The following is a 7,717-nucleotide window of genomic DNA, read 5'->3' as shown; positions in this document are numbered from 1 at the left end:
TACAACAGGAAGCCATTTAGGAGTTGAAAAACTCCCCGTAAAATCTGAGGAAGATTTTATTGTCGAGGCTGGCAGAGAGCCATAAAGCAGTGGTGTGTGGCGTGTGCTGTATACAAGTCACAGGGTCCATCCCCCAGAGCGCCCATGACAAGTTCTGTCACAGGCCGCCCTTTTGAGAGGATAGCTGTAGACGTAATGGGTCTGTTTACAGAGACGGGACGAGGTAACAAACAAATGATGGTAGTGTCAGATTAGGATGCAGTATAAGTGGCCAAGAAACTGGTAGAGGAATTTGTGTTAAAGTTAGGCGTTCCTCTCTCTATTTGTAGCGACCAGGGGTGGAATTTTGTATCTACTCTTTTTAGAGAGATCTAAATCTTTTACAAATGAACAAAACACGAATCACTCCGTACAACCCACAATCAGATGGTTTAGTGGAAATAATGAACAGAACTCTGATTAATTTGATGACAATCAACGAAATTGGGATGAGATACTCCCATATGTGATGATGTCATACAGGAGTAGTGTTCAATCTTCCACGGGGTTCACGCCATACAGGGTGCTGTTCGGTGCTGAAATGACTTTACCGGTTGTGGTTATGGGAACACCACAAAATGAAGGGAAACAGTATGTTTCTCAGTATGTGCAAAAGGTGCAAGGGTATTTAAGCCCTGTAAGGGAAGCTGTAAAGAGAAATCTCCTAAAAGCCACAGGTAAACAAAAGCAATACTTTGATCTGAAGGTGACATCCCAGAGGTATGAGGAAAATGAATATGTGTGGCTTAGAGACTACCAGAGGGAAAAGGGGTTGTCACCCAAACTGAGAAAGAAATTCAAGGGTCCTTTCAAAATGACAAAGAAACTGTCAGAGGTGCTGTATGAAGTAGTTCAGTGTAATGGACCTTATCATGCCGTGGTACACTACAACAGGATCAAACCTGACTTTGGGGTTGTTTCAGAGCATGAGGTCACTGGCACGGGACAAGAAACTGAGTTGAGCACCGACTCATTTGTGCCTAGTCAGACATACTACCCCTCAAGGAAACAGGGTGCTCTGAGGAAAAAGCAACCAATGTTGCCTAGGTTACCCTTCAGGATAAGGGTGAGGGACATTGTGAGACTGTCGGCTCCAAGGGATGTTAATGTCTCAGTGGAACGGGAACTGGACACTGTCAGAACTGAAAGCTCAGTCGAAGACACAGAGACTCATGCCACACAAACGGACGTGAACACGGAGTTTCCCTGTGCACCTGCAAGAGAAAGTGACTCATTTGAGACGGGTCAAGCACCTGAGTCAATTGCAGCAGAAGATCACATGGGTCAGGGGGGGGTAGACCCCAAATAACTATTAGGTCTGTTTTATTAAACACAGGGTGTGTTCAGTCTCTCAGCCTATCACACACTGTTATGCAAATGAGATTGCTGTATGTGAGGAGGCGGGAGGCATGCTGAGAAAGTTTTTGGGAAGGTGTTTTGTGCGGCGGGTCAGTGCTGGGCTGCACTGTCTGTTCATCCAAATAAAAATACAACTTGATTATTTCATGGGAAATCAGTGTCCTAGAATGTTTACGCTAGTCAACAAACAACGTGCAAGTTTCAGTGGCCTGACAGGTTCGTTACTCTGTGAAGTGAAAGTCAGCTTGCTACTAGATAACTTCTAGATAATGAAACTGGACTGTCTTGTGGCTAAGAATTTGTTGGCTAATGGCTCAAATTTACATTGTTACAATGCAGTTTAGATTACAGGCTACACACATTTCTTAATTGATACAATGTGGCCACTAGATTCTCCATGCTGCTCCCAAAGTCCCTGCCCAGTCGTGTATAACTCTTTGGCGCCTCCTTGTCACGGGGTGGCAGTGGTATGGCATTGTATATTGCTTTCACCAATCAGGTTTCAAAAGAAAGTTGACTGTATCACTTTCAGAGGTCATAATAATAAAATCCAATATAGAAAAGTCCTTTATTGAAAAAAATATAAATATCAAACTCACAAAGGATTGGCAGTATATACAGGCTGGGATTCAGTCATTGCAGATAGATGTCACATTGTCCTTTGAAGTGCATTTGTTTTGCACAGCTGCATGTCTCAGAAGGAAAGAGTTGACACTTGATTTTGGAATCGTCAGTCCTGTGGTGTGATCTGTTTAGTGAACATGGCTGAGAAGTCATCCAGTACATGCAACGAGACTGCTCTGTAAGTCTAGTGTCAACTAGTCCCATTCCCCAAGTCAGTTTTCACAGATCTGAAGGGTTCAGATAGGGATATGTATGTTTGTGATGGTTCAGCCCAGCCCAGCCCTATATGGACCTTCCTCTGTATCGCTTTTACCAATCAAGTTTGGAAAAAGTAAATTCTTAAGACAAACTGCCGAAACAGAATTGGTGTTCAGATGAATGTACATGTACAACACAAGCATTCAGTCACCAACAAATCACTACAGTGTGGAAGTCTGGAGTTTAAACAGCGATACATATAATGATTATACAAGTAAAGCGTTCTTTTCTCGGTACTGCAGAGCTCTCTCTTAGTAATACAACATCTCAGTACTGCAGAGCTCTCTCTTAGTAATACAACATCTCAGTACTGCAGAGCTCTCTCTTAGTAATAAAACATCTCAGTACTGCAGAGCTCTCTCTTAGTAATAAAACATCTCAGTACTGCAGAGCTCTCTCTAAGTAATAAAACATCTCAGTACTGCAGAGCTCTCTCTTAGTAATAAAACATCTCAGTACTGCAGAGCTCTCTCTAAGTAATAAGACATCTCAGTACTGCAGAGCTCTCTCTTAGTAATAAAACATCTCAGTACTGCAGAGCTCTCTCTAAGTAATAAAACATCTCAGTACTGCAGAGCTCTCTCTAAGTAATAAAACATCTCAGTACTGCAGAGCTCTCTCTAAGTAATACAACATCTCAGTACTGCAGAGCTCTCTCTTAGTAATAAAACATCTCAGTACTGCAGAGCTCTCTCTAAGTAATAAAACATCTCAGTACTGCAGAGCTCTCTCTTAGTAATACAACATCTCAGTACTGCAGAGCTCTCTCTTAGTAATACAACATCTCAGTACTGCAGAACTCTCTCTAAGTAATAAAACATCTCAGTACTGCAGAGCTCTCTCTTAGTAATAAAACATCTCAGTACTGCAGAGCTCTCTCAGTAATAAAACATCTCAGTACTGCAGAGCTCTCTCTAAGTAATAAAACATCTCAGTACTGCAGAGCTCTCTCTAAGTAATAAAACATCTCAGTACTGCAGAGCTCTCTCTTAGTAATACAACATCTCAGTACTGCAGAGCTCTCTCTTAGTAATAAAACATCTCAGTACTGCAGAGCTCTCTCTAAGTAATAAAACATCTCAGTACTGCAGAGCTCTCTCTAAGTAATAAAATATCTCAGTACTGCAGAGCTCTCTCTTAGTAATACAACATCTCAGTACTGCAGAGCTCTCTTAGTAATACAACATCTCAGTACTGCAGAGCTCTCTCTTAGTAATACAACATCTCAGTACTGCAGAGCTCTCTTAGTAATACAACATCTCAGTACTGCAGAGCTCTCTTAGTAATACAACATCTCAGTACTGCAGAGCTCTCTCTTAGTAATAAAACATCTCAGTACTGCAGAGCTCTCTTAGTAATACAACATCTCAGTACTGCAGAGCTCTCTCTAAGTAATAAAACATCTCAGTACTGCAGAGCTCTCTCTCTCTTTACAAGGCAGATGAGGATGAGCGCTACCTCTCAGGCCTGGTTCCTATCAACCAACAGTCTCTCCCTACACCTAGACTTTTTCCCTACACCTAGACTTTTCCCTACACCTAGACTTTTCCCCTACACCTAGACTTTTTCCCTACACCTAGACTTTTTCCCTACACCTAGACTTTTTCCCTACACCTAGACTTTTCCCCTACACCTAGACTTTTTCCCTACACCTAGACTTTTTCCCTACACCTAGACTTTTTCCCTACACCTAGACTTTTTCCCTACACCTAGACTTTGCCAAATTATTCAATTACATAAGAGATTCACAATCTACGATTAAAAGCAAAAAGTGCAGTGGGTTGGCATAAAGCACTCTGGGGAAAATACCTGAAAAGGAATCATACAACCACTAAATGATTGATACTAAGGCTTCAATCAAAAAAAAACATCCACAAATTGATTGAGATTTGTAAAGATGAGACATGAATACTGAGAAAGGGTAAGAATTCAAAGCTATTTACCTCAAAGTATAAGACCATCTCTTGTTTTTGTCCATCAAATGTTCTGAGATACAAATATTGCCCTCATATTTCTGAAGTACAGAAAATTCAAACATTATACAGTGAGCTCCAAAAGTTTTGGGACAGTGACACGTTTTTTGGTTGTTTTGGCTTTGTACTTGAAATGATACAATGACTGAGGTTAAAGTGCATACTGCCAGTTTTAATTTGAGGGTATTCTCATCCATATCGGGTAAAAGTTGTCTCTGTGCCAATACTTTGTAGCTCAATGTACTTCATCTGATTGAATGCATGTTACTTTGTGCAATATTTGCTTGTCGTTTCTCTTCATTTTACATTTCATTAAAAACATCTCCAACGGTTCAAACATGTTTCTCTCTTCTTGGTTGTTTGTCTCAGTATAACATATGAAGGCATGTACTGAGAGCCTTCAAACCCCATGTTTCTGGTCCTCAGTTACCCCACCAGGAAGACCACCAGCTGGAAGGAAGCAATAGAGGAAAGAGCTCATGAGGCAAAACATTACTAATGACTAGGTCACATGGTCTGGAAAAACTCTTGCTCTTATGTTATAAATACAACAGGTGTTATTCATTTCCTTTAAGAATACCAACACCAATCTGACTAGTTCATTGTTTCTTTCATTGGATCCAAATTAAAATAGCACATGTTGATCATCACTAACATAATAATGTAATAACAATGTGAGCACTTCCTAATGCCTTCTTAATAAATGTAGTGGTTGGTGTCTTTCTCAGTCTCATACTTACCATCCTAAAACACTGGATTCTTTACTGGTGGTCTTTCTACTTCAACGGAGTGGCTTCTGGCAAGAAAACACACAACAGAAGAGTTGGACATAATCATACACACGCAGGTAAGCACAGACATCCCTGGTCTCCCTTCACACCCTCACAAGCTACAACAATAAAACAGTACAGGGATTTCCTGGTTAATGTCTATTCTGGACCACTAACTAACTCTGGTTATATAATTTCAAGTAATACTCTAAATCACGTGACAAACTCATTCCACGGAGGGTCGAGTGTCTGAGGGGTGTTCGCCCCTCCCTTGTACTTGATTGATTAATTAATGTCACTAATTAGTAAGGAACCCCCCTCACCTGGTTGTATAGGTCTTAACTGAAAGGAAAAAGAAACAGACACTAAGCCCTTCATGTAATGAGTTTGTTCTAGATGAACCCTCTCTTCTTATAATACAACACAGTATAATGTATTCAGCTTTTCAGAATCAGTCAGTTACAGGAATCAAATCATCAGGACAAGTATGGTTTGTTCACTGTAACTGCCAGAGCACTGATTCCAGATCTGTTACCAGGTTAACTATCCGCTTAAGTTTCATAAACACCTCCATTCCCCTGCCCCTTTCCAGCTTGGTCTGCGTCCTCTTCCCCTTCATTCCCGTTGAAAGCAAGTCCAAGAAGCGGTAGATATGTTCTATGTGTGCTATTTCTATGCTTCCCGTTTTGGTTTTGTTCACCAGCTTCAAACAGCTGAATAAACAATATTTTTGGTTATTGAAAATATATTTGACATATTTTACACAATGACTGCTTATTTTGTCACAAAGTGAAATTATGTACAGTTTTAGAATTATATCACCCAGGAAATGGAGGAATGATTTCTGTGTAGTCCATCTTTATAGACGTTGCTTCTGTTTGTACAGCCTTAAATTAACTGGATGACTTGCCTTGTTCTGACTGGACTACATCACTGCCTTTAGTTGAGAAGAAGAGAAGAGAGAAGTTGAGCTCAGCATTCTGATACACAGACCATATTAGCATTGGTTGTGTTCACTTCTGGATGACAATGAAAAGGATGCTAAGTGGCAGAATTCCAGGTGAATGCCACTGTCTTCTTACCCTCAGGCTTTGACTCATCTTTAGGACTATTGGATCTGCTAGGTTGCAAATGCAAATGAACTGAATCCCCCAAAAACATTTCCAATGTATTTCAGCCCTGCCACAAAAGGACCAGCTGACATCATGTCAGTGATTCTCTCGTTAACACAGGTGTGAGTGTTGACGATGACAAGGCTGGAGATCTCTCTGTCATGCTGATTGAGTTCGAATAACAGACTGGAAGCTTCAAAAGGAGGGTGGTGCTTGGAATCATTGTTCTTCCTCTGTCAACCATGGTTACCTGCAAGGAAACACGTGCCGTCATCATTGTTTGCACAAAAAGGGCTTCACAGGAAAGGATATTGCTGCCAGTAAGATTGCACCTAAATCAACCATTTATCGGATCATCAATAACTTCAAGGAGAGCGGTTCAATTGTTGTGAAGAAGGCTTCAGGGCGCCCAAGAAAGTCCAGCAAGCGCCAGGACCGTCTCCTAAAGTTGATTCAGCTGCGGGATCGGGGCACCACCAGTACAGAGCTTGCTCAGGAATGGCAGCAGGCAGGTGTGAGTGCATCTGCACGCACAGTGAGGCGAAGACTTTTGGAGAATGGCCTGGTGTCAAGAAGGGCAGCAAAGAAGCCACTTCTCTCCAGAAAAAAACACCAGGGACAGACTGAAAGTCTGCAAAAGATACAGGGATTGGACAGCTGAGGACTGGGGTAAAGTCATTTTCTCTGATGAATCCCCTTTCCGATTGTTTGGGGCATCCGGAAAAAAGCTTGTCCGGAAAAGACAAGGTGAGTGCTACCATCAGTCCTGTGTCATTCCAACAGTAAAGCATCCTGAGACCATTCATGTGTGGGGTTGCTTCTCAGCCAAGGGAGTGGGCTCACTCACAATTTTGCCAAAGAACACAGCCATGAATAAAGAACGGTACCAACACATCCTCTGAGAGCAACTTCTCCCAACCATCCAGGAACAGTTTGGTGACGAACAATGTGTTATCACATAACTAAGTAGCCCGGGGAACAAAACATTGATATTTTGGGTCCATGGCCAGGAAACTCCCCAGACCTTAATCCCATTGAGAACTTGTGGTCAATCCTGAAGAGGCGGGTGTACAAACAAAAACCCACAAATTCTGACAAACTCCAAGCATTGATTATGCAAGAATGGGCTGTCATCAGTCAGGATGTGGCCCAGAAATTAATTGACAGCATGCCAGGGCGGATTGCAGAGGTCTTTAAAAAGAAGGGTCAACACTGCAAATATTGACCCTTTGCATCAACTTCATGTAATTGTCAATAAAAGCCTTTGACACTTATGAAATCCTTGTAATTATACTTCAGTATTCCATAGTAACATCTGACAAAAATATCTAAAGACACTGAAGCAGCAAACTTTGTGGAAATTAATATTTGTGTCATTCTCAACTTTTGGCCATGACTGTATATGTCTTGTCAAGCTGTTTTCTGTTGAACACCACAGAATAAACTCCACTGTCTGTTTTCATCAATCCACTGATTCTCAGCTCTCCAGTAGTATTGTCCAGGGTTTTTTTTATTTTACCTTTATTTAACTAAGCATGTCAGTTAAGAACAAATTCTTATTTTCAATGACGGCCTAGGAACA

General features: G+C 41.3%; 1 long non-coding RNA gene across 1 annotated transcript; it reads right to left on the bottom strand.

Annotated features, from left to right (window-relative positions):
* Positions 1 to 1,952: 1,952 nt before the first annotated feature.
* Positions 1,953 to 6,847, bottom strand: LOC145861141 (uncharacterized). The gene is made up of 2 exons (XR_014380977.1): positions 4,994 to 6,847; positions 1,953 to 4,703 (listed from the first exon to the last, which is right to left on the bottom strand). It is a non-coding gene; the product is annotated as an uncharacterized LOC145861141 (long non-coding RNA).
* Positions 6,848 to 7,717: the final 870 nt, after the last annotated feature.

This window comes from Salmo salar, chromosome 16 (genome assembly GCF_965601325.2).
Source record: "Salmo salar chromosome 16, fSalSal1, whole genome shotgun sequence".
Classification (NCBI taxonomy): domain Eukaryota; kingdom Metazoa; phylum Chordata; class Actinopteri; order Salmoniformes; family Salmonidae; genus Salmo; species Salmo salar.
This window is presented reverse-complemented; position numbering and strand designations above follow the sequence as displayed.